Source organism: Ambystoma mexicanum, chromosome 4p (assembly GCF_040938575.1).
Source record: "Ambystoma mexicanum isolate Mex_15411 chromosome 4p, UKY_AmexF1_1, whole genome shotgun sequence".
Classification (NCBI taxonomy): Eukaryota; Metazoa; Chordata; class Amphibia; order Caudata; family Ambystomatidae; genus Ambystoma; species Ambystoma mexicanum.
The window spans coordinates 334260330-334285227 of NC_090927.1; the positions used below are offsets into that span (position 1 = coordinate 334260330).

The window sequence follows — 24898 nt, forward strand, 5'->3', positions numbered from 1 at the left end:
TTGATGTTAAAGGAGTGGAGGTGGTGTGGAGCACTGTGCCTGATTGCAATGTACAGTGAATTGTACAAGTTTGTGAAGTTATGGGCAGGATGAACAGTCCCCATCTGGAAGTCTTACACTAAGGTGCTTTCCATTTGGGCTACGTCAGTGCCCCTACTTTGTTGACAGATTTCGAACAGTTGTTTCAAGCAGTAATGAACATCCTTCCAAATGCCAAAGTAATTTTTTCTGGATTACTACCTAGGGCAATATGGGACAATAGTTCTGTTTTTTGTCCTCAGCAAATCTTTGCTAGGTGTGCAATCAACCGAGGCATGAGTGCTTTCATGCTTAGAGCTGGTATGTTTTTCTGTAATAATGAGCATATTGATTCCAGTAATGCTGTTTATTTTTAAGAAGATGACATTTCCTTATCTTTTTTGGGAAATGCCATGCTGTTTTGGAATGTAAGGGTTGCTTTGGAGAAGGTTATGTGAAGATTTTTTTAGTAAAGTAGAAGAAGAAAAACATTTGTGATGTCATCTTTGATGTCTTGGGTGGTAGTCTTAGCAGTGCACGGTGGTGGCACGAGTTATGGTTGCTTAGCTTACCATAACTGGCGAATTTCTGGGGTTTTTCGGTTTTACTTGGAACCATAACGTCCCTTTAACAAAGTTTTTTTCACTGAATTTCATAGGTTTTTAGTTGCGCAACTTAACCATAACATCCCGTTAACAACGTTTTTTTACTGAATTTCATAGGTTTTTAGTAGCGCAACTTAACCATAACGTCCCGTTAACAATGTTTTTTTACTGATTTTCATAGGTTTTTAGTAGCGCAAGTTTACCATTAACTCCCTTTCACAAACTTTTTTCATTAGCACACAGACAATATACAAAGATGGAGTGTAAAAAGCTATTTCTCAGGGATGGCTTTACACAGAATGTTGCAAAGTAAGAATTTATGCTCGTTCACAGTGAAGGTCAGTTGCTTCCATATTTTCTGCTCGTGGGCCCGAGTGGCTCACAACTCACACTAAAAGGTTCTATTGTTTTTTTACCTTGACAGACAGGGATCGTGCCAAAAGACTTCTTGTGAAGGAGGGGTGCAAAAACGTAAGAGACGATAAGGATGACATTTCTGAAACTAAACCGCATTTATATATTATATCACTATGAGAAAGATCGTTGGCACAGACGGAGTGGTATTTAGGGACTGCATTATGCGTAGACAATGGAAAATGCCAATATTCTGTAAGTAACCCTTTAGATTATTTTATACCGGAATATAATAACAATAGCGCTGCGTTAAAGCCCGGTTAAGTTGTACTTGTTCGTTCAATGTGGCATATTGTTTTGTACCGCGCACTATCACCGCCTAAGTGGTCCCCTGGAGCTCAGACGGCTCTGAAAAAGTCAGAGGAGAGAGGGTGGGTTAGTGGGAATAAGTTAACATACTCCGTTGTACTATCCTCGCTAGCAAATAGTTTCACACCCTAATAAATAAAATTAATATGTTTAATGAAGATCGGCTCATGAGACTAATTTATGTTTTTAAAACAGGTACATCCTTCGTTACTGTCAATGCCACGATTTTCAGACCCCAGCCGACGGATTCTTCAACTGCCAGGTGCAGCTACTTCTAAACAACTTCATGACCCTCACCATCTTATGGGACAATCGCCAAGTACCAATATGCCCTTACGCGGTACTAGCGGCTTGAAGCAACATACCAACCATTATGGTGGTCTAATGCCTCGTTGTTGGAACAGCCTTCCGATTATCAGTGCGACCATAGTGCTTCTTTTATCATAAACCAACACCCTGTGTACTGCAAAGGAACAGGGCGTGACTCAAGATGAACATTTGTGGATCAACAGCAAAGACAAATGCAAATCGCTGAATATTCTCTAAACATTTGATGTCAAATAAAAATACTTTGCGAAATGTACAATCTTGCTGCTTGCTTTTAAATCACATTTTCATATTCCGAATTGTGGCGCGCTGTGTTGTGAGATGATCTGTGTTGTTTTCCGGATTCTGTGTAAAGTCGCATAGGACTGGAGACGACTGGGCGCGTTTGGCTATGCACCCTGTAAAATCACGGAGAGAGATGGGGAATATGAATGCTTTGATAATGTCAGGCTTAGGGGCGGAAGATATGATTTAGTGTCGCAAAAGCAGCTCAGCCAGGTCGATGACGCAAGTGATAGGATTATCACATAATGTTGGCGCACAGCAGCCTGACTTATCGTTTGTTTAGTGGACAAAAAGTCGGGTAAGGGCGATAGGAAATTGTAATGTCAACGGACATAAGGAGGGTTCTTATAACACTTTCAACCTGACAACAAACAATACGAACAGCGTTCTCAGACCACCCCCATTTTGTTTAATTGCAAACATTAGCTCCACGTCCACTCTTCCTCGTCCCAGTACTTACTTCATGAGGCCCCTGCCTCGGACACAGGACCTTCTTCTATTTCTTTAAATTCCTATAACTCCTCCCCCACATCCACATCACTCAGTTTCATATTATCAAGCCGGAGCATGGGACCTTTTCCGCAGGAAGGGTGAGGAGGGTCATCAGTACTGTGACGAGGAAGAGTAGTACTAGGAGTAATGAAGATTACCAGTAAGTAATCAGAGCATTTCAGGACACCGCCAGTGTTCTTAGAACACATTCGACTTGCCAGTGTACGATACGAACAGCGTCCTCAGGACACCCCCATTTTGTTTATGTACTAACATTTAAGGACACCGCAAGTGTTCTTAGCTCAATTTTAGATTGCTTACGAACAAAACGGACACATACTCCGTCCTCAGGACACACCACCATTTAGTTTATATAGAACATTTCAGAACAGCCGTGTTGTCCGCAGACAACTCAAAACACAACAAAAGTGTCTAGCACATACAAAAACAGAACATTGAACCTATCTCAGACTCCCCCACCCTCCCCAAACACTCTTACACACCAACACACTCCACTAAATACAATTTTTAATCCTAGTTTCACCGCGCTGTCCACGGTCGTCCGCGAATGCAAGATGGCGGCCGCCACAGAAAATCTGACGCGCTTCACGCACCATGCCGTCCAATCAGCGAAGAGGTTGCATGTCCGCGGACATCAGGCAAGCCGCTCGGCCAATCAGGGCACTGTCCGCGGAGCAAACCCGGAAGTCCGTCCGCGGAGCGAACGAGATATCACTAATTTTTTTGTCTTACATTTTGGTAATTAAAAAAAAAACTACTGGACAGATTTACACCAAATTTGCAAAAGCACGCTTTTGGGATCAAGCCCCCGCTCCTGCGCAACTTTGGTGTAAATCCGTCCAGTGGTTTGGGCTGTAAGCGTGCGCAAAGTTTTTTCCCATTATGTCTATGGGAAAAAACAAACGTTTTGGGACCCCCCCTATAACTTTGCCCCCCCAGACCAAACTTCTCCAAACTTTGCAAAAAAATTCAGAGTTGGCCATATACTTTTTTTGCAAAGTTTGGTGAGGATTCGTCCAGAGGGAGCGAAGTTATAAGCCACCCAAAAAATGCTCTTCCTATGGAAACACCAACTTAACCATAACTAAATGGACGCAGTAGCGTCCATGTAATTGGCGGCACCACCTGCAGTCTATTCACTACATATAGCCAGCCTTATGATTTCTTAGTCTACTTGTGTTACAGCATCTGTACAGTTATAACATTTCTTGGACTTTCTGCAATGCTTCTTCACACATGCAACCTTCATTCCTCACATGAACGTCTTCTCAATTCTTTACTTTTTTGCATTCTCTTCTCTGTTCATCCTTCTTAGTGCGTCACACTCATTTCTCGTGATGTCACCAGCTTCTTTCAATTTTTTCACCCTTCCTATAGCATCTCTCCTAGGAGACCATCATCCTTCTGGGGATACATCACATAGGGTTTTCTCAGTGGATACCTTGTCTCAAATGCTTCTTGCGATATAGGTACACTTACTGGTATTGCGCATGTCACAATTTCCGGTTTCCAACATACAGCCAAAATAGGGGCGGTACTTCCTGCAGAGGCTTTCAGCTGCTCTACTACATTATGGACAGATTACAGTGCTTGGAGGTGCAGGTGAAGATGTTGCCTGAGCAGATAGGAAAGCTGTGTGTAGTTCAGAAGCAGCAGCTGAGTGGGAGTGCAGAATGTCACAAGGGAGTGCAGACTGTCACAAGAGTGACATTGCACAGAGTAGCAACACTTTACTACTTAGCCAGGCTCCCCACAATGAAAGCACAAATTGTTGAATTGAAACACAATTCTGTTGTATAAAGCTCCTTACAAATGCTCAATAAAAAATATATTTACCATTGAATAAACAAACTGAATTGCCTAGCAGTTTTAAACTTAGGAAACAAGTGAATAGTAATGACATAGGAAATTTAAACACACAAGAAAGGGGTGTGGTTTAATTCAGAGGCGAACCAAACCATTCACGTATGTGGAAATGGGAGAGCACAAAAGAGAAATACACAACAAAATCACAAAGAATCAAAATACAGTTTAAAAAGGACATCTGATGTGAAACAAACGAGATGGTAGGTGAAGCTATAAAAAAAACTGACATTTTGCATTGCCTGACAGTTCTAATAGTTATCATATCCCCGCAGAAATTAACATATTGCAAAGGTAAGAGGCAAATTAATTCCCTCAGAAATATTTTGAGCCACAGATGTTCCAGGAGGCAGAAATGACACATACGGTACAAGAAATAGGTAAGTGTCACACAGTAGAAACTGATGTTCTGCCACACGATGCTAATGAAAATACAGAACAATTGGGTGGAGGTAAGTGAAAGAGATCCAGGCAATGTGGTAAAAGCAGAAGAGGAATGGGGAGAACTTTGATGGTCCCAAAATAGAAGGGGGGGCAGTCGGTGGTGAAGCTCCAAACTAATTCTCAGAACAGAAAAATAAACAAAGACATTTGAAAAGGAGGTGGGCAAAAAGGGGGGTAAAATGTCATTTCATATGCCCTTTTGCCTAGGAAGAAGCCAGACAGATCTAAACAAAACAGGCACTGAAATCAGCAACAATTCACTCTTCCTTTGCACACTTGAAGAATGCAACAACAAGTATTACGACCCTATTAACAATGAAGAGAGGTGTAATACATTTGCAATGGTTGACACATTGGTGCAGGCAACTGTGATATCAAGGAAATTATTGGACTGCATAAATGAAGGGAGATCCCCACAAGACATGCTGAAGTTGAGACAGAATGAAAGCGATGTGCATAATTTCAATGGAGAAGAAATACCTGTGGAAGGTGTCACTGAAGTTGACATCAAGGTAGGGAAGCATAGAATGAGACATGAGTTAGTGGGCAGACCCATTGAAGAGGCACCATTCCTATTAGGTACAAATTGCCTTAAGAGATGGTCACCTCTCATTGATGGGGTAAATGGGATATTGTGGTCTTTGGTTAAGAAACTCATGAGACCTGAAAAAGTAATGAGGCAGAGTAACAGTGCAAGAGAATGCCACACCATTGTGAGAACATAGAGTGTGGTGGACGTTTATCTTCAGAATGGCTGTGTACCTAGTGTCACTGTCATTCCAATGTACCATGGGTGAAATACATGGAGAGAAAGGAAAGCAATCTTTAGAGATTTTTTTGGAACCCAAGAGAAACTGGCAAATATATGAAAACACATTTGGTTTTTATCTAAGTGAGGAAAACTGTAAACAAAATATTGCTACAGAGTCAGACCAGGAGTCTGGATTCCTGTGCATGTGAATGGACATCCAGAACTTATTGAAGCAGCGTTGGCCCTAGAGCAGGAAAGGAGTTTCGTTAATGAAAATGTGTTTAAAAATGCTTGACAGAGAAGAGATACCAAGTTGTAAAATAAAAAAAATATTCGGTCTAGATGTCCCTAATTTGGGGCAAAGAATTGTGGGAAGATGCATGTTTAGAATCACGATAGGATCCAACAGCATTCACCACAATGTATGGATTGTATGTGGATCCAAAGCTAATTTCTATCTAGGAAATGACATCATTCTCAGAATGTGCATGGTTTTAGATATATTGAATCAAAACATTTGGTCTAGACTGGGTGGAGCAGTACCTGAATTTGAAAAAAGAAGACAAGCTTATCATTATGCTCAATTGATGCCATATGCAAATGATCTTCAAGTTAAGAAGGATGTTATTATTCCTGCTTTCAAAAGGCATTTAAAGTACAGAAAGGGACACCAGATGAACGGGCCCGATGCATTTGTGTGTCTCAATGAATCCATGAGACAGCATTGACTAGAATGTGAATATACACTATAAGTGGATATTGGGGATGGCCCCATTTGGATACTGGTGACTAACAATGAGTGCCAAGATATCCATTTGGAAGACTGTACAGCATTAGGGATGGCAGTTCAGAAATCACACTACACTGCTATCTAAATAACCCAGTGATTGGAAACATTCCTGAAAGCTATGTCACTTCACAGTCCTTATATTCTACAATAAGGGGATTTTCAGGATTCAGTCTGTCTTCCCTTATGAATAAAAGGGTGTATTTTGTCACCCGGATGATTGCCTCCTACTTAAGGTGGGTGAGTATGAAAAGAAAAACAGCAAATTAAAATGGAGGCTGTGTCAAAATATTTGATGGTGGCATCTCTCCAAAGAGACACTGCCACACAACTAGAAGAAATCACAGAGGTTCTTCCTATAGGATTCCCAAGAATTCAATACAATGGTAGAGGAACAAATTCAAGCTGCACATAGTTTTGTTGAATATTTACTGTGGTGGAAGTTAAGAGGAATGGTCACATATAACAAGAAGCCACTCAAACTTGAGAAAAAAATTCAGGCCATTGCTCAGTTTGTTTCAGAGAATGCCATGATCATTCACTGGAGGAAAATACAAGGTCATCTGACAACTCAAGGGGAAGACAATGAGGGGAATGACGAGGCAGATCAATTAGCCAACATTGGGACAGTGATGGGAGAATCATTTCCTATGAAGCACCTCCTTGGTGAAATCCAGTTGGATGCAACAGCATGTTCCAAATTTTAGCGGACAATTAATCAGCACGTGGTGCAAATGGAGTTTTGATCCCCTGATAAGGACTTGGTCAAGTCATAAAAAGGAGATCCCATTTTATGTCTAAAGGTTAGTTGAGAATGGTGGATATTAGTCAGTGTGCGCTACCCATATTGGTTTGTTGAAGAGTTTTAGAATAGTAATTAATACACTAGTTTTTAGTCAAATAAAAAGGGGCCTTTGCTGCATGACTTCATAGAGACTGGTATCACTAGCCAGTCAATAAAAGATTGGATCAGAAGATTGGGTTCAATAGAAGATTTTGCGCATGGCTTACTAAATTGTTATTTGCATCTATCAAATAAACCAATGTGATTAAATTTATAATCCAAAGTATTATGTATTTATTTTTCTAAAAAAAAGATCGCATCAAGATTTCAGTATTCACTGATGCATTGAAAGAACCCACTTGTAACCACAGAGGGATAGAACCAAACAGACCAAGGACCAATGAACGAACTAACGATAACGATTGAATGGCCAGTTAAAAGAATAACCACTGAGGGTACTACCTAACAAAGAACTCCCACATCACAAGGGTAATGGCGGAGAAAAGACACTATACTCATACAACCTTACCTTTTATGCAAAGAACCACAAAATCCATCCACTCTCAGCATCATGGATTGACATATGATGAAATGTATGTATATTTACAATAATTCTGCTAATGAAATACGGGCAATTTTCAGAAAAAATACTTGCTATTTAATGGACTGTAAAAACTGTGCCTTGTAAAAGCCCAAGCAAGTGTGAAACGTATGCATGTGCCTCCTAGCAGAGATTGTTGGCACTAATGTACAAATGTATAAATACTGAAATATTGATGTAATCTTTTTTAGAAAAATAAATATATAATACTTTAGATTATAAGTTTGATCATATTGGCTGAGTTAATAGACACAAATAACAATTTAGTAATCCATGAGTAAAGGCTTCTATAGAACCCACACTTCAGATCCCACTTTAGGTCTGTTCTACAACCATTTTCTGGATACAGAGCGAAATCATTTAACAGAGGAGGACTGTAAAGAAGAATTAAGAGTATTGTAAAAGAACAGAAACAGAATTCGATTACAAGATGGACTGATGGTTCGGGAGTGTGTGCCAAATTCAGTGGATGCTACCTTTGTCATTTCGGGGGAGTGGATGCTACATAATGCCCATGATGTAATAACTGAGGGTGACAGAGGTTCACAGAAAACATTGAAAGTTTGGAAAGAATATGCTTATTGACTACACATTTTCCAAGATATGGAGTTGTATACTCAGGGATGTTTGGTGTGTGCACAATTTTAACCTGCCTCTCCAACACATAGGGCCTCATTACGAGTGTGCTGGTCTGGTAAGCACTGTTGTTACTGGACCAGCACACTAAGACTCTGCGCTCAGGTGCCGTCCCGCCAGCCAGGGTCTGACCTGGTGGGTGGAAAGGTACCCACCCGCAGAGTTTCACGGAAGCACCGGCATTGTTGCAAAGGGTGTCATGCTTCCGTGGTCCCCATTCCCATGGGGTCCTATGGGACTCCATGGGAATGGAGACTTACACAATTACCGGCACCTGAGTTCCCGGCCACCGGGGTTGTAATACCCCAGTGTTACTGGGAAGTCAGGCTCCAGTAATTGTTTTTGAGTCTGGCGGCAAGCCGCCGGTATCACTTGCAAACTTACCGCCAGACTCTAAATGAGGCCCATAGTGAGTCATTAATGAAAAGAGATCTGACACTACCCTGGTCAGATTTGCAAATAGACTTCATTGGCACAGTCCAAAGATCACCACGGGGAAACAGATATATGCTGACAATCACCTGTTTAATGTCTAAACGGTTCATTAAAGCACCTGACTGCAGTGCACAAACAGTGGCAACCTTGCTAGTGAGTCATATTTTCTCTAGGTTTGATTTGCCTCAAATAATAGAGCCCAACCGTGGAAGTCCTTTTACTAGTTCACTGATTACTAAGATGTGCCAAATTTTGGGAGTGAAAAGGAAACTGCATATTTCCTATTGGCAATTTTCTTCTGGTGGTGTGGAATGTTGCAATCGATCAATCATTGACATTTTGAAAAAGTTTTTAACTGAAGCACTGGCTATTAGTTCAACACCATCAAAATCCACAAGCCTCAGCCCACACGAAAATATGACAGGCAGGAACATGGTTTTGCCACAACATTTATTGTACAGGACTCATGAACAAGTCCTAGTAAATGCATCTACGATTTATGAATATGTGGAAAATTTGAGAAAGCACTTGCAGCATGTGTATTATCGCAGTGGAATTTGGAAAGAGCAGCTGACAGTGCCAAGTCATACTCCGACAAGAAAACATCTGTGAGGGAATATGAAGTAGGTGATTCTAATTTAATTTGGCAAAAGCCAAACACAGGAATGACACATTTCTGTCCTCCTGCGTTGTCCGTACACAATTGTGGACAAGGGTTCATCGTTTGTCTACAGGATCATGGTGAAGGAAGGAGATCTGACTGTAGAACAATTTGGTCACGTGGTCCAAATCAAGCTGTTACACCCAAAACATGAGGTAAAAAGGCTGGAAAAGCCTGAGGAAACCAGTAGGGAAAAAGGAGCTGTTACACTAAAATCAAGGTGAGTAAAAAATAAATAATAAAATAAGTAGTGCTTGCAAACTAGCATTTTACTTTGAAGGTTTTCATTGTAGCAGGTAAGGAGGTGTGCCTGAAAGTATGAATATAAATTGTAAAAAAAAAGGGATAAAACAGGTGAATAGGTGTGTGTGAAAAGATGGAAGTGGGGTGTTTAAATAAAAAAAAAGCATGATAATGAATAAAATGTGCAGGTTTGTAATATTGTATTTCTAGGCTAATGATGTGTAGTATAAATGTTGGTTTCCAAGTAGTTCTAAATTGTATGCTTCTGTTATGTTTAATACACATATTTGTTTCCAGGTGGTGTCGAAGAGAGCTGTGGTTATACATATGGTATATTTATATGCTGTATAACACATATGATATGACAGGTTTTATATAGAACATGCTTAATACCCAGAGGTTTCTAAACAAGGATCCGGGGATCGAACATGTGGAGCTCTGTGTGCTTTTGCTTCTAATGCAAGCATGTTGCCCCCTGAGCTATCCTCCTGAGGCTATATATTTGTTTCAATGTGGTGACAAAGTGAAATGGGGTGGTATGTAAGAGGATTCGATTCAACGCTACAGCTAACTCAATGCCTAGTCTGGGATACTGAATGGAAACACTTATTGATATATCTTTATGTCCAGTTCATGAGTTCTGGATGACTACCCCTATATAACACTTCTCTCTTAGAATCCTCCTGACCCCACTGAGCCAAGAAGTAGTTCTGATTTGCAAGTTTAAAAGGTTTATTTGAGAATTTAAACAATATATATATATATATATATATATATATATATCACTTTATAATAAATTAATATCTGATAGTACACTTAGACATATGATGTTGATCAACAATGGGTAACCTGGCACTAGCACACTTCTTTACAATCCATGAGGAGTTAGTATAGGATGGATAAAGTAGCAAAAATACTTTTATGATTTCAAGGGGAAAAGCAATGAGGAATAAAATGCAGTACAGAAATACTTGATATGATTTTAGCAAAAGATAAGATAATCACTTTTTCTCTGGCAATTCACCCCCCTCCCCTATGCAATCTAAGAAATGGAAGGAGATGGAAAGAGGAGCACACAGTTCTCAGGAATGCAATCAAATACAATATGAAATTCAGTTCCCCCCCAGCAAGCTTAGAGGAAACAGGTGGGAGTTTGAAACACAGGCCCAAACTGCTTTTTAAATGTGATGGCAATGGATGAAAAATATGCTGAACATGCTTTTAATTCCCTTTAGGAGGTTCAGGGTGAGTGGGAGATACTTGGGATGAGCTCAGGCTCGCTTTAGCAATGATTCAGGGATGGTTATTAAGAGACAAACGAATTTTTAGCACAGGAAAGCAAAAAGCTGCTATCTTTTTACAGGTAAAGCAATCAGGCGAAATCACAAATCGCGGCAAAATTCGCGAGTGCGTGAATCGCGAATACGGCAAAAGTATAAGGAGTAGCAAGTCAGTTTTAGGTTCGTTGGAAAGCTTAGATTCTAGGCTTTCATATGAAAGTTAAATTACGTTCCTAAAGGTAGATTTTCGGATTTAAAGTAAAACTCAAAATGACAGGTGACAGCTTGCAGCTTCAGAATTGACAGGTGACAGTTGTGCAGCTTTACAAATGACAGATGACACGATTTCTAGGAGGCTGTTCTACTTAGGTTAAAATAGTTTGGATTAGATTATTTTAACTAAGAGATTGGTTCTGCACAGTTCTGCTAGATACTCACAATATAAATTTGAAATAGGCCTCGTCACGGATCTGGTCAGGTTTTGGACTGGACTCCGGTTCTGGTCTCGGCACTTCACAGTGATCTGGGTCAGCTCTCAGGTTCTGCTCACAGTGGTCTGGGTCACTCTGGATCTCTGCTCTGCTTTCTGGTCCGGATCAAGTGGATTCTGGATGTAACACTGCTTTCTGGGTACTGGCAAGAGTTCTTGGCAAAAGAATTCAGACAGCTCGCCCGGCTGTGGAAGAGTTTGCAAATGATTTTGAGGCCTGCTGACAAATACTTTTGCTTGCAGTGGGCCTTCTTGGTCTTCGGTCAGCATGCTCCGCAGCAAATGGAATTGAATGTCTCTACCTGTCCCAGCAGTCTCTTTTTATGTGTTTTGAAAATGGGTGTGTGCCTGGGCCTAGCTAAGCCTGCCCCTCTCTACTTGTCATTGGCCCAATTCTCCCCTCTCCCATGATTGGGGGAAGGGAATGGATTGTCAGCGTGATGAAGTCTGTTTATGGGTCAGAGGATCTTCCCCTGGTCAGTTTGCACACAAATCTATTTCTGACCCAAATACATATTTATCCATGTACCATTTTTCTAATATTGTAGGTCCAGTTAACATATTTTCTGTAGCACCAAACCATCCGATCCCTGTCTTTGTACGATGTTGTGTCCACTGATGACAGAATTCTCCCTTTTCATCCAGATAACGACCTCTAAACCTTTTCAGATTTTACACAAATGTGCACCAGGGATATGGTTTACAGATGATAAAGTGTCAGATTTTTAACATGCATACATTTGTAGTGAGACCCTATTTTCCGCTAGCAACCCCCCATAATACACCACAGGGTCCTAACACCTCTTAAAATGTGCACCGAAAAATCACAAAAATAATGATATTACTTATATAATTCTGGCAAGTCCGCACTATGAGTTATCTATCTTTTTAAAATTATGCTCTGGTCAAAAAGGGGTGTGGCATCCCACATCACAGGGTGGAATAGCTGGTTTATCCACTTCCCCCAAGCTCAGCTGCTAGCAGAGGCACTGCCCCTCCCAGTTTCCCCTAAGAGGAAGCCACTTTACGGCCCCCCAATATAACATTTGCCTGAGTCCAGGACAGGCCTTTGTTCAACTCCCTGTAGTCCCCAGCTGCCACTCCCCTTTCAATCAACAGGGCCATGTGACCTCAGGATGCAGCCAGGCCTGGCAGGGAACACAGCTGTTGATCCAGTTTCAACTCCTGTCGTGGGTAGTTGTCAGGCAGAATCCAGTTTCATTAAGCCAGGTTTCAGCTAAATGTCACTTTTTGTTCCCAGTTTTCTACATTCAAATCAAACTGACAATTTTTACATATACATTAAATAATTACTTCCTTCAAGTCATTTCAGAATATAGTTTTACATTGTATCCACCTCTTAGCAAGTCTTTCCTTGGTCTGGTTTTGTTTCATTTGTTCAGTTTTACACAAAAGTCTGGTGGTTTTAAAACGCCGGCTTTCTGATAGTGGTGAGTACTGGTAATGCAACCATTTTTGGGATTAAGAAAAAGAATTCCCCACAGTTCTGAGTTGCTTTTTTTGCAATCAGCATTGCCATTCCCAATGGTTTCAGGCTACTGTGTGTGTAGCCCACTGTTGGTTTTAGGCAGTGCCCTCCTGTGCTCACAACATAGGCAAAAGTGGGTGGCAGCCTATTCTTCATGTTTTCCCTGTGCACTATCTGGGGAGTTCTGGCCATCATGATGTTTTCCATGCCAGTACTGCACAGTTTTATTGTAGGGCTTGGATGCATGGGTAAAAACATCCCACAGGTAGATTGTGTGTTGTTTGTTTTATGATGCATACATTTATTTCAAGGTTGCGATGAGAAGTGGAAGATTAATACTTTTTTAAAGTATTTAATTTGATACTTAATCTGTATGTTTCTCTTCCAATTTAGATTGCTATCTCGTTTCCTTCGCCAGTGCTCCCGCAGCCGGGTCTTGACACAAGGGGAGTCCACTGGATTGGCATCCAATCTATTGGAGACCCCTGGACCGAAATCCCCTGGGCCAAAAAGGGGTAAGAAGATGGTGAAATTCGTGGCATATCCGGTAAACAGGTGCAGTTTGCAAAACTGCCGGAACCAGCATTGTGGCTCGTGACTGATATGTCACTGCCTGCAGGAGTTCTCAGTTTCCAGTACGTCTTGACAAATCTTCCCATTTCTTTAACCTATGCTTATCTTTGATATATGAACATGTATTGTAATCTATTCCTAGGTTTGGACATTGATTGCATTCTTTTTTTTCATTCTCCTTAGCATGTATTGACTGTATGGACTATTTGTGCTCATATTAAAATAGGTGGCCGATTACCATTAAAAACAAAAAAATAAATAAAGCAAGACTTGGTTGCTGCAATATTTAACAGACCACCTACCTTATATACGAATTCATAAGTTATTTCTGAGTTGTTAAGCTAGGTAAAAAAAAAAAAAGAATAAATAAATAAAAAATCCCATATGCAAAACAGATGTACAAAATGCATATTCACAGGTTTAATGGCAAGAAAAAAGTCAAAAATAATCAATAAATAAATAAATAAGCCTATGATTTCACACATTATTACCATATGTGCTGAGGATCACATTGGTTGGTGGATGCACAGTTAGGATTCATGTTTCTGTAGAGGCCCATGTTTATTTAGGACCTTACAGAGACAAAGCGGGGATATGTGTAGATATAATTAGTGCACAAATATCATCTGTGCTTTAATTTCATCCGAGACACTGATTCCAATAGGGAAGTAAGCAACAATGTAAAAGAGATCCCAGTGTGCAATGTAGGTGTTATTTGGGGCTGATATGAGACACTGATGAGAACCATACAACCCAAGGAAAGCAGTTGGGATTTAGCAAAGCATGATAGTGGAGTGTAGTGCAGGTTCTAATAATTAACTTTACTGAATACAAACATACTTACCTCACTAGCTTTAACAAAACTAATGTTACTAGAGACATAAATGCACAAATTAAAAGCTTGTTGCTGTGTGCTGAACGTGAGGCTCAGTGCAATGAGGCAGACCAATGCAGTGGCAAGAACATCCTTTTGTTTGTGCAGAAGACTACAGAGGAATGAAAATGTTACATGCCTCTAGGTGGAGAATCAACACTGTACAAAGGTGATTGCCAAGAAGCAATCCGCTTCTGGAATCTTACTGGGGGCTGGCCAAACTAGAGGAGGTGTTTGATGGATGGAGATGTGTGGAGATATCACATGGGACCTTTCTGGATGAATAAGCAAAGTGGGACAGGAGGTTAAAGGCTTTAAAAGGAAGAGGAGGAGAAAACAGAGGGGTGGCTAACAACAGAGAGAGGGGAAGAAGGAGGTTTGGTGAAGAAGGAATCATTTGAGAGACTCCTGGTGGCTGTCTGGGTGTGTGTGCAGAGCTGAGCTGCTGGAAGACAGACAAGAAAGAGGATGTTGGGTGATCTTCAGAGAACTGCAGCAGCTGACAGTTACAGAGAGCCAGGGTGCTTCATAGACGAGATCTCACTGTCAGCAACGCAGACAGAATACTGCAAAGCTCTAAGTAAGCATGAGTGACAAAATTTGAAAATATGTAAATAGGGGTGATATTTTAATTAGTGAAGTGTCATATTAGGCACAGGAAAAAAGAAAGGAAAATACCTCATGCTCTCTTCATGCAATAGAATATATAGAGGTTCGTTTTTTGAATGTGGTTAGTCACTTGCAGGCTTGCGAAAGTATCAAATACATTTCAAAATTGCACAGATAACTTCCCATTGCCTGCCAAGTTTCTTTTGTGGGAGGCTTGGTGTTAAAGCAAAGGGGGCCTCAGAGTGTCTTTGCATTACGGAACTGTTTATCAATATGTACAATGTGAGATGTTTCATTTTCTCCTCGGTACAAAAGAGACATCCACGTTTGCATATGACTAATGGCTGTTCTTTTTGTACATGAGTGTTTCATGCTTTACTAAGACTTTCCAACTGCATTCTGATAAGCCGCGTTTGTCCTATTTTTAACAAATGATAAACGCCAAAGAGATCTATTGTAAAAAAAACGTGTGTATGGCCTGTCATTGTGTGAGCTGTTTCCTGCATAATATAAAAGGTCAGTGGGCCTAGCACTGTACCCAGCCTGGCAATTGTAGCTGAGGGGTCACATATAAAAGAAAACAACAGCAAACTAATTCTGCATATGTTAGCAAATCAAAATCTGGAAAATAGACTGTTGCATCTTATATCAGGCTGCTGCATAAGATGGAAGTGACTTGGAGATATAAATAAAATCCTACAAAGGCCTATCAGTCTTTTTACTCCATTTCAATCGGTCCAAAATGTAAAGTATTGTTCCCTTCCCCCTCACTGTTTTCGTCTGACTTTCCTCTTTTTATTTTATTCTCCCCACGTTTTCCCATTCCTCTTTTGCTAATTGTGTTGGCACCACTAATGACTCTTCCTTTTCCTTCTCTCTGCACATCTCCTTATTGTTTTGCAAATTTCACTTTCAAATTTACAATTGTTTCCTGATTTCTCATGTCCTTAATATTAAGGTTACCAAATCCCTTATACTCACCTTCATTATTGTTGAATTTGTTTCTCTTTGAGCTTTGTACCTATCATATCGCTACACCTCCCTCTATTTTCAATACAGCTATTTTTCTTCTAATCAGTTACCTTTACTCTCTCAGTGTCACTAACCTTGTTTCAGTTCCTTGATTCACCTTCCTCTCACATCGTCAGTTTTGTTTTCATTGAACCACTGTAAGTTTTAGCAAATATGTCTCAGTGCAAGACAGCCTATAAGCCAAGGTTATTGCCATGGGAAGCAAAGAAAGTGGAGAGATGGATTGTGGCACGAGACACACAGCCTGTGGGTGTTGTTTGTTTACCAACCAATTGACAACCCATGGTCATGCAGTACCAGCCCCTCTCTGCCTAACACATTCTCACCTGGGATCTCTTTTAGGTTGCTGTTTATTTTTAGGGGATGGCAGTGTTATTTCTAAGCTCTCTTCAAAGAGTATTGGCTAAACTGCAGTTTTGAAACAGCTCCTGATGCTTTAGAAATGGCATAACAAAGTGTCAGCATGGGTTCTCCTTCTATACAATTCCTCTCTTCAGTGTTATCGCCTCATAGTAATCTTTATGGAGATGATTCTGAGATAGTACTTTCTTTCTCAACATTCTGTGCCCAAATTCACTCTTTGGCTCTCTGTTTCTGTCATCCAAAGCTAGATGACCTATCAGTAAATCCTCCATCTCAATCTGTCTAAAATGCAGTTTGTTTTCCCTATCATTGGTTTCTTCCCTCTTTCCCTGCTATGTTATCTTTCTGCCCAGGTTTCCCCATTTTTGTTTTGCTCATGGCCTTGGCAACACTGAAGATTCTTCCCTTTTCTTCTCTCTGATATATATATCAACATTGTTTTGCACATTTTGCTTTAAACTTTACAACATTCTCAATATTGTTCATGTCCTTAATTTTGAAGATACCCAAACCCCTATTTTTACCTTCATTTTTGTTCACTGTGTTTCCCTTTGATATTTGTGTCTCTCATATTGCTCAGCTAAATCAGCTTTCAATTCAGATGTTCTTCTTTTTTTTTTTTTATTGAAACTTCAGTTATAGTATCACAGCTAAAAAGAAAGTTGGTCAGCTATAACTTTTGTTACATAGAAAACAAACCTGTACATCTAAGAAACGTCTTACAACCAGACAACTAGATATACTAGCAGTCGCATACATCAGGGTTTCCACCTCTTAACTATCTGGTGTTCAGACCCAAAGATTACATGGTCATACGTGGAAATTTGTTGATTAGTTAGTTAATTAATTAATTAGTTAATTAATTACGCCTAAGGGCTCAAGAAAATAGAGTCCAGAAAATTGACGACAGCACATGAGTTGGATATCATATCCAGAAATTACACGGCCCACCAGTGGGCCGTGTCGTTGTCAAGTGGAGCATATTTCCCAAGATGGCATTGTCGCTGGGTATTCACCCCTGCGCATGCTGTTACTAGATGATAAGACGTTTCTGTGGCATTGCGGCAAAATCGGCATATGTTGTCTACGGTGTCCTTGTTTTTGCGTTGCCACAGCATTTCTTTAGACTGAATGGCGTTCAGCCGAAACTTCAAGAATTTTTCACGATATTGTGAATTTGGACATTTTACTAGGTATCGACAAGGTTTGTTCAGTTTATGCACTGTAGTTTCTGATCTCAGCGTGGATTTTAGTTTGCTTCGAAGTTCTGAGTTGCAAATCCAAGACCAATTTTCAAATTTAATCTTTGCCAACTGCGGCAAATTAATTAAATCATCAGTTGATATGTCGGAGCTGTTTAGGTGGATTTCCAAGGCAGATTTCCAGGCACTAAACGGATGATTATTGGCAACTTCATGTTTCGCAGCCAAAATTTGGTAAGCAGGGGACGGTGCAGCTACGCACATTTTCCTCCAGGCGATCAAAGATTTCCAGATTACAACAGAGTGTAGGGAATTCAAAGATAACTCATAACGAATCGCATTGATAGATACGTAATTTGGGAGTCTTAAGACGCGCCTCCAGAAAATTGCCTCAAGTTTATGCCAAGTCTGTGCGGCGAAATTCCATCCGGTCTCAGCACCAAAGGCGATTGCTGGAATTACCTTTTGGACATAAAATATCAAAACTGGTGACAAACTAAATTTTCCATATCCACTGTTTATCTTGGCCCCTTGAATTGCAAACTGGTTCATCCGTGCAATCAGGTCTTGCTTCCAGTGATGTTCATTGATGGAGTTATTAAACATGACGCCAAGATAGCGAATGGACTTCACTGATGACAGGATGTTATTCTCAATGGTCCATTTGAAGGCTTGGTCTTTCCGCGATGTTGTTGTACCGATAGCCATTGGGCCTCATTACACGGACGGCGGTTAGGGTTAACGGTCACCGTTAATGGCAACGGTGACCGTTAACCCTTACCGCCGTACTACGAGGTCCCTTTGCGGGTTGGAGGATTTAACGCCTGCTTCTTGCAGGTGTTGAAATCCAACCCGCTAAGGGACCTCGGAGCTAATTACGGCACCGCAAAATTGCGGTGCCGTAATTAGCGCCTTCCCCATTTCCATAGAGCCCTATGGGGCAGAAATGGGAATGGGGAAGGGCAATGGCGGAAAGGGGATTTACCGCCCCTCCAACCTTGGAATGGGGCGGTAAATCCCCTTTCCGCCAAGGCGGTGCCGGTATTTTACCGACATGAGCCATGGCGCTAATAGCGCCATGGCTCACCGCCTACCGTGTAATGAGGCCCATTATCTTAGTTTTGTCAACATTCAGTTTCAAGTCATTTTGTTTTAGGTAGTCGCTGAGATTACTCAGCAGCCGTTGAAGACCGATCTGAGTACGATCGATTAAGACAAAGTCATCGGCATATGCTATGCAGTTTATCGGAGTGTTGTTGATTTTTGGAGAAAAACACTGGACCCGGTTCAGGGAAGCTGGGACATCTGCAATAAAGAGCTTAAAGAGCTCGGCTGCCAAAGGGCAGCCTTGCTTCACACCCCTGTGTGTAGGAATTTTTGATGACAAGTCGCCTTGGTTATTTAGCCGTACTTGAATTGATGTACCAGAGTGTAAGGCTTGAATTGGCTCCAATATAGATCTCGGACAGTTCCAGATTTGAAGTTTTGTCCACAGCAGATCGCGATTGATCATGTCAAAAGCTTGATGTAGATCAATAAAGGCAAGGAATAATTTTTTTCCTGTCTTCAAAGTTTCCAGCTTTAAGATAGTTAGGATGAGTAAGTTGACTTCGACACCTACTCCCTTGGTGAAACCAGTTTGTCTAAAGTCTAAAATCCCTGCATTCGAAGCCCATCCTTCGAGTTTTTGACATAGACACGAGCCCAAGATTTTTCCAATAGTACAGAGTAGGGCAATCGGGCGATAGTTGTTTGGAATCGCTCGATTTCCTCGCTTGAATATTGGGACCACGATTGCCTCCAGCCATGAGTCAGGCATTAGCTTTGTAGTTTGTATCGTTTTTAACAAAGCTTCTATCAAAATGGCCCATTGCCGGGCGTATTTTTTCAGCATGATGTTAGTAATCATGTCAAGACCTGCTGCGTGAGGATTCTTCAGAGTCTTGATCATTTTCTCTATTTAGAGAGCAGACATCGTCACCTCCCAAACGGCGCCGGAAAACTTGATGTCTGGGTGGCATTCTTTTTTAGGCAACTGGCACACTTCAGAAAAGTGCTCTGCCCAAGTTGCACTATTTATTTTGTTGGATATGTGCGCCGAGCATCGAGAATTGCCAGCGTTTAGGATGTCTCATATCTGGCAAGTGTTTTTGGTTACTAATATTTTCATCATTGCTTCGGCCTTGTTTTGATCGATGATCATTTTGTGCGATTTCAGCCAGTTGCAATACACCTGACGCCCTTGTTTAATTTCTTTTCTAAGTTTCTCGGCCATCGAGGAAGATCTTAAGAGCCTTTTCAGCAGTCGTATGTCGGCTCTCATCATTTTCTTTTGCGCAGAAATGATTGTGCTTGACACGTGTTTGTGAACCATTCCCATTGGTCTGGCTGCAACGGTGGTGGACATCATATTGCTGACCAATGGCGCGTAGTTGACATTTTGATCTGCATAAACATTGTATAGCTGATCACTCAGTAAATGATGTTTTGGACCGTTGAATCGTAAACGATTGCCCCCTGCATTGACTGTGAGAGGAAGTCCATAATATCCTTCAGGTAATGCCCACTCCAGAGTGCACGAGAGGCGTAAGAGATCATGATCGCTATTCCGCATTTTGACAACATTTAAGTTAGTCATCTTGTCCACCATATTTAGAGACACCCAAAAGTAGTCCAGGATACTATGAGAAGTATCACGATGCCAGGTTGCAGATGGGGGATCATCTCCTTTGACATTTCCGTTCACCAAATGGCAGTTTCGATTTTGTAGTGCCTTCGTCCATGCCTTACTTCGGCAGGACAGCTCGTGATCGGCAAGGGGCAGGTATACTTGTCGAGTGGTATCAAAGCCAAACCAAGTGCAGTTCAGATCCCCACAGCAGATTATCGACAGGTTTCTGTGTTTTATAACAGCGTTGTCTATAAGGCTAGTAATGTCCTTCAGAAACATGGCAGTGCTAATTTTGTATAGATTCCAATATCCGTTAATGATCAGAAGGTTATGCCGCTCTTCTATGAGGCCTTGAGTAGATTGCATATGAATCCCCTGAATAAAGGAATTTGGATTTGAGACTTCCATGGTTTTCCATTGGTTAGTTACTTTGGTCATTGTTAGTAGTCCAGAATAAGGACGACCTTGTGGATTTTTTACGGCAGGGTTCAGGTGAACTTCAAAGCCGTCTCTCGTTGGAGCCTCTACAAGCCACGTTTCTTGTAAACAGATTATGACCGCACGCTGGAGGTCAGCTTCAAAGAAGTTGAAAAGATGTGTGAACCCTCTCGTGTTCCATGATCGGAACTCGCACCAAGGTTCACGATCAGTTAGTCATGGCTATTGTTTCGTATTGCGGGAACAAAGTTTTTGATTGTCCCATGTTGACTTGCGACTGTTCTGAAGATTTTGATTGTGTCTTAGTGAGATTTCCGCAAGTGACTGCCTTAGCTCCTTACAGCTTATAGAGGCGTCAGCCTTAGATGAGAGCGAAGAAGGACGAGTATTGGGACTCTTTGTGTGTACCGGAGGTTCAATCGAAATGTCAAAACCAAACGCCAATAACTCGTCAGAGGCACGCATCATGGTATTTCGAACAGAGGCAGAAGGAATGTGCAGAATAACCTGGTCAGCCGTGTGTTCTGTTGGATATTCGACAATCTTAATATCAGCTGATTCGATTGTGCGTAGTGATGGAATGCATTTAAGTAGTCTCATCACGTTTACACGATTAAGATTGACGTCATTATCATCGTCTTGAATATTTTGAAGACTTAATTTCCCAATTTGTACAGTTGAAGAGGAATAGAGATTTTGATGAGCTCTAGAAACATAATGCACCTTCTTGCTTTCTTGATGTTTGGTACATTTGGGATTCCATCTAGATGAATGTTCAGTTACATGCACAAGATGATCATGCGCTCTGTGAGGTTCGTTACCAGAGCGAGGAGACGAAACCGCTGACACGGACCTTCGATTTATAGTGGGTTTAGACAGACCCTGAACATCAGATGGAAGAGAGCGTATGATATCATTTACACTCACATTGTGTCTTTCAGGTAGCTCTTCCTGGTCAGAATAGGTAGAAAGATTGCAGAGATCTATTTCAGGGATACTCTTCAAGCTTTCGACTGTCTCACTTGCAGACTCAATTCTTCGTCTTTTAGTTGAGGGGTGGGCCGGTGCACAAGTTGGTCTTACACTTTTCGCAGAAATGGCAGGGGCTTTGGCCGCATCCTCTTCCGGTTTGGTTGTTCGTGTGAACAAACCTAGTTTTGTCGGCGAAGGTAAATTTCTAATGAATTTTTTTTTTACTTTCAATTTGACGGTTGCGGCCTGTGGACATTTGAGATTTGACTTGCTGACGGCCCGTAAACTCTTCACAGTTTTTAGAGTTTTGGCTGAAGAATCAGGAAGAGAAAGGGTTATTGGTTTCGCAGCTCCCGCGAAAATGCCAAATGAGTTTGACGCACACTGCGAAATTGAAAACACGGAGTCCGGGTTCCTGTCTTTAGGAAGAATTGCTGCAGGCTGTTCCGTATCAGAAACCGCTCCTTTTAAGGTCTTACATGGAGTAGTAGTCTCCTTTTCAGTGTTGTCCTTGCTTGTTTTCAAATTTTGTTGGGGGTCATCGAGATGCAGCTGACGACCTATCAGAGTAGGAGTCAGGATTGGATGATTAGGTTGCCCATTTCGAGACACACTCGAGGATGCCAAAAGATTCTTTCCCGAGCTAGATTTTTGCCCGGCTGCCGAGTTTAGAAGATTGTTTGTCCCACTTTCTGTAGAAGACTCTGTTGTTAGGAGTTCTGGCACTTTAGCGGTTGATGGATGTTGCAGTACTGAATTTGAGAGGACAGCGTCGACATTATGCCGCATCCACTTGAGGGCTTCCAAGAGTCCTTCCGACAGGGTGTCATTTTGGCAGTGATGACGTGCGGCTAAATCTGTCAGGCGTTCCTGCCACCGAGTTGTAAGATCGGCTTCCCTCGAGATCTGATTTTTCAGAAAGTTGTTAAAGTTTTCTGTTTTCACCATTTTGTCGGATAGAACTGCGATTAGTGCTGTTTGATCTTTTAAGGCGTCATGAAGTGATTCGTAATGTTTTGTGAAGGGAATCATCGCCATCGATGTCGCAGCAAGCACGTTGTTATACAGCTGTGTGGCAGCTGCAGCCGAGAGACTGGATTTCTGGGATGACGATGAGGAGCCATCGCCACAGGAATGTGAACTCGAGGAAGTCTCCTCGTGCGATGAAGCTTGAGCGCTTGATTGAACTTTTTTTGGGTGATCAGACAAGTGTTTCTTCGACAAGGAGGAACGGACTCGAGGAGTGCTTGTAGATGCCAAATTTGGTACACGGGGACCTTCTGCCACACTTTTATTAGTAGACATTTTATTGTTTGTTGCAGGCTCTCCATCAGCAATACCAGGTAAATTGCTGCTCAGATCAGCTCCATCGACATTTGTTGTCGAATGGTCTTGCCGAGGAAGGTTTCCCTGAGTGACCAATCAGCTGATTCGATTGAGTTGGGCTGTGACATTTGCCGAGAACCGGTTTGGTGACGTTCGTCGTAGTAAGTCAGCAGCCTTTGTTTTGCGGCTGCATAGTCTGCATCTAGTTGTGCCAGCAGGCGCGCCTCCCGTCCTTCAATACTTAGACTTGTACTATTTTTTCTGATGTTAACATTTTTCCCTGCAATATGTGACTTATTGGGCTTGTGAAGCAGCTCAATTTGAATTTCCTTGGAATGACTATTATTTTGTCCTTTGGAACTTGATGCAGAGATATCACATTCTTGATGATTATCAGGCATTAAGGGTTCGTTATCACTGTTCACTTCGGGTGCAAGACTAAAAATGTTCTGAGGCCGTTTCCTTGGCACTCAGGATGTTAAATTCGGAGTAGAACAATCCGTTGAAGTATGGGTGCCAGGTGGGTCACATAGGTTGCTAGTGTTTGTTATGAAGTTTGAGTTTAAAGGGTCGTCAATTAGCAACCGGTGAGTTGGAGAGACCGATATTACGGACATGTTGGTAGAGATGGGTAATTTTTCGCTCTTACCAGATGTTACAAGTCGATTGGAGGCAACAATTAGAGTGTCAGTGTGAAGTATGCGAAGTTCAGCCGGAATGTTTAGAATTTGGGGATCGGCTTCAATCATTTCAACATCAGTCACGTCAAAGGGCGAGTAGAAGACTTCAGGACTATTTATCAAGGGGGTTGTGAGCGTTTTGTTGTCTCGCAGCCGTGGGGAGGAAGGCTGTATGACTAATGCAGCTGCTATAGAGATTCCTTTGCAGCCAATGAGCTTGTTCTGCTTCGTGGATTCATCGAGTAGAGCGGGCGTTCAGGAGAACGGACAGAAGAGGAAGAGGGAGTTGGATTAAGAGCCCGAGGCTGCTCTTCGTGAAGCTCATGTGACTGTTGTTGGAGGTGAGTGGCGGATGTTTTGATTGTAGTGTTTGCAATGATTTTGTCGTCCGGTTTAGGAATGTCATTTACTTCGACTGCTACCAAAGGCATATTGGCAGGCGTTGTTAAATTTGTGGCAGCAGGCTTGGGGTGCGTAGATGTAAGTGAAGCTATAGGAGATTTAGGTAACACATTTGCTTCCGCAGGGTCGGGATACCCGTCACCCCGCTCGCCTACCTTTGCCATTTGGGAGCCGCTTGCCGCTTTCATTGCTGTCCATGGATTCAACATCCGCCGATGCTGAAGCGTTTTCCTCCTGGTTAGTGGTCCTGAGTTCGCAGTCATCAAGGGCGCCGCTCTCCGCTCGCTAGCTAAACAGCGAAACAGTATCACAGCCCTTTGCTCCACATGGTTTAGCGCCGCAAGGGCGCGGCACGGTCAAATTTAAACAAACACTGACGTGCTCGTTCACCATGGCAGCGGCAGCAGGATGATCCTTAAAGGGACAGCTGCACACAGTATTCACTCGCCTGTAGCTGTGTTTTCCACTCAGTCCAATAGGAAAACAATGGGGAATGAGAGAGATACAGCGAAACAGTATCACAGCCCTTTGCTCCACAGATGTTCTTCTAATCAACTACCTCTACCCTCTCAGAGTGCCTGACTTTGCTTAATTTCATGACTTGCCTTTCCCTCCCATCTTTAGTTTTGTTTTCTTTCCATCATTGTAAGCTATGGCTATTAGTTGGCACTATAATGGCTGTCTATATGGAGGTACTATTGGCAAATGAAGTGAAGAAAGTAGAGAAATGCGATGCGAGGAGACACACAACGCCTGCAGGTGTTGTTTGGCTGTAAACCCATCAAATGACCACTCATGGCCATCCACTAACTGCCTCCCCC

At 41.8% G+C, this 24898-nt stretch overlaps 1 long non-coding RNA gene across 1 annotated transcript in view; it reads left to right on the forward strand.

Moving 5' to 3' along the window:
• Positions 1 to 15698, forward strand: part of LOC138453232 (uncharacterized) — a 94817-nt gene extending 79119 nt beyond the window's left edge. Inside the window, exon 4 of the long non-coding RNA XR_011260380.1 lies at positions 13329 to 15698. This is a non-coding gene — a long non-coding RNA (uncharacterized lncRNA). The remainder of the gene's footprint in view (positions 1 to 13328) is intronic.
• Positions 15699 to 24898: the final 9200 nt, after the last annotated feature.